Here is a 2,428-nt window from a genome sequence, read left to right on the forward strand (position 1 = left end):
TGAAAAAGATTTTGAAAAAGATGAGATTTTTAGATTGAAAATTTGATTTGACTCATAAAAACAACTAGATTTTAAAATTTTTTGAAAAAGTCAAATCTAATTTTCGAAATTTTAAGAGAGAAAAAGGGAAAGATATTTTTTTGATTTTTGAATTTTTATGATGAGAGAGAAAAACAAGAAAAATGATGCAATGCATGAAAGTTATGGATCAAAACAATGAATGCATGCAAGAATGCTAGGAATGTCAAGATGAACACCAAGAACGCTATGAAGATCATGATGAACATCAAGAACACATTTTTGAAAAATTTTTAATGCAAAGAAAACATGCAAGACACCAAACTTAGAATTCTTTAATGCTTAGACATAAAGAATTCAGGAATGCATATGAAAAACAAGAAAAGACACAAAACATGCATATGAATGCATGAAGAACACTATGAATGCATGAATTTTTTCAAAAAAATGCAAGATGAACATGCAATTGACACCAAACTTATAACATGACTCAAGACTCAAACAAGAAACACAAAAAATATTTTTGATTTTTATGATTTTCTAATTTTTTTATATTTTTTTCGAAAATTATTTGAAAAACAAAAATAAGGATTCCAAAATTTTTAATATGAATTCCAGGAATCTTATGCTCTTTAGTCTAAAGCTCCAATCAAAGGGTCAGGCATGGCTTAATAGCCAGCCAAGCTTTAGTATGTAACTCAGACATGACACGCCTAACATGCCCTACAGGCATGGCTTTATAGCCAGCCAGGCTTCAACATGCTTCATGAAACACTAGAATTCATTCTTAAAAATTCTGAAGAAAAATATATTTTTGAAAACATTTTTTTTTGAAAACATTTTTATTTTTTTTCGAAAACAGATGAGAATTTTTTTGAAATATGAAGTAAGCTATGGTCACCTTGTAAATCTCAGTCAGGCGGATATAAAATAGTTATGGAGTTTTCGAAATTAATACTAAAATAAGGATAGAAATACTTATGTAAATCACTGGTGAGAATTTCAGATAAGCGTATGGAGATGCATTCGTTCCTCTGAACCTCCGTTTTCCTGCTGTCTTCTTCCAATCAGTCTTACTCCTTTCTATGGCTGGCTTTATGTAAGGATGTCACCGGTGCCAATGGCTACTTTCAATCCTCTTGGGAAAATAGTCCAAATGCTCTGTCACAGCACGACTAATCGTCTGGAGGCATCACCCTTGTCGTTGGTTGCATCCTATTCCTCTCTGTGAAAATGGTCCGATGCGCTGTCACTGCATGGCTAATCATCTTGGAGGTTCTCGATCATACTGGAATAGGATTTACTATCCTTTTGCGTCTGTCACTACGCCCAGCACTCGCAAGTTTGGAGTTCGTCACAGTCATTCAATCCCAGAGTCCTACTCGGAATACCACAGACAAGGTTTAGACTTTCCAGACTCTCATGAATGCCACCATCAATCTAGCTTATACCACGAAGATTCTGATTAAGAGATCCAAGAGATACTCATTCAGTCGAAGGTAGAACGGAAGTGGTTGTCAGGCATGCATTCATAGGGAATGATGATGATTGTCACGTTCATCACATTCAGGTTGAAGTACGAATGAATATCTTAGAAGCGAAATAAGATGAATTAAATAGAAAACCAGTAGTACTTTGCATTAATCTTTGAGGAACAGCAGAGCTCCACACCTTAATCTATGGAGTGTAGAAACTCTACCGTTGAAAATACATAAGTAATGAAGGTCCAGGCATGGCCGAATGGCTAGCCCCCTAAAACGTGATCACAGGATCAGAATACCATCCAGGATGTCTAATACAATAGTAAAAGGTCCTATTTATAATAAACTAGCTACTAGGGTTTACAGAAGTAAGTAATTGATGCATAAATCCACTTCCGGGGCCCACTAGGTGTGTGCTTGGGCTGAGCTTGAAGTCTACACATGGAGAGGTCATTCTTGGAGTTGAACACCAGCTTTTGTGCCAGTTTGGCGTTGAACTCCACTTTGCAACTTGTTTCTGGCGCTGGACGCCAGAATTGGGCAGAGAGCTGGCGTTCAACGCCAGTTTATGTCATCTAAACTTGGGAAAAGTATGAACTATTATATATTTCTGGAAAGCCCTGGATGTCTACTTTCCAATGCAATTGAAAGCGTGCCATTTTGAGTTCTGTAGCTCCAGAAAATCCATTTTGAGTGCAGGGAGGTCAGAATCCAACAGCATCAGCAGTCCTTCTTCAACCTCTGAATCTGATTTTTGCTCAAGTCCCTCAATTTCAGCCAGAAAATACCTGAAATCACAGAAAAACATACAAACTCATAGTAAAGTCCAGAAATATGAATTTAACATTAAACTAATGAAAACATCCCTAAAAGTAACTAGATTCTACTAAAAACATACTAAAAACAATGCCAAAAAGCGTATAAATTAT

The sequence above is a fragment of the Arachis ipaensis genome, chromosome B02, assembly GCF_000816755.2.
Source record: "Arachis ipaensis cultivar K30076 chromosome B02, Araip1.1, whole genome shotgun sequence".
Lineage (NCBI taxonomy): Eukaryota > Viridiplantae > Streptophyta > Magnoliopsida > Fabales > Fabaceae > Arachis > Arachis ipaensis.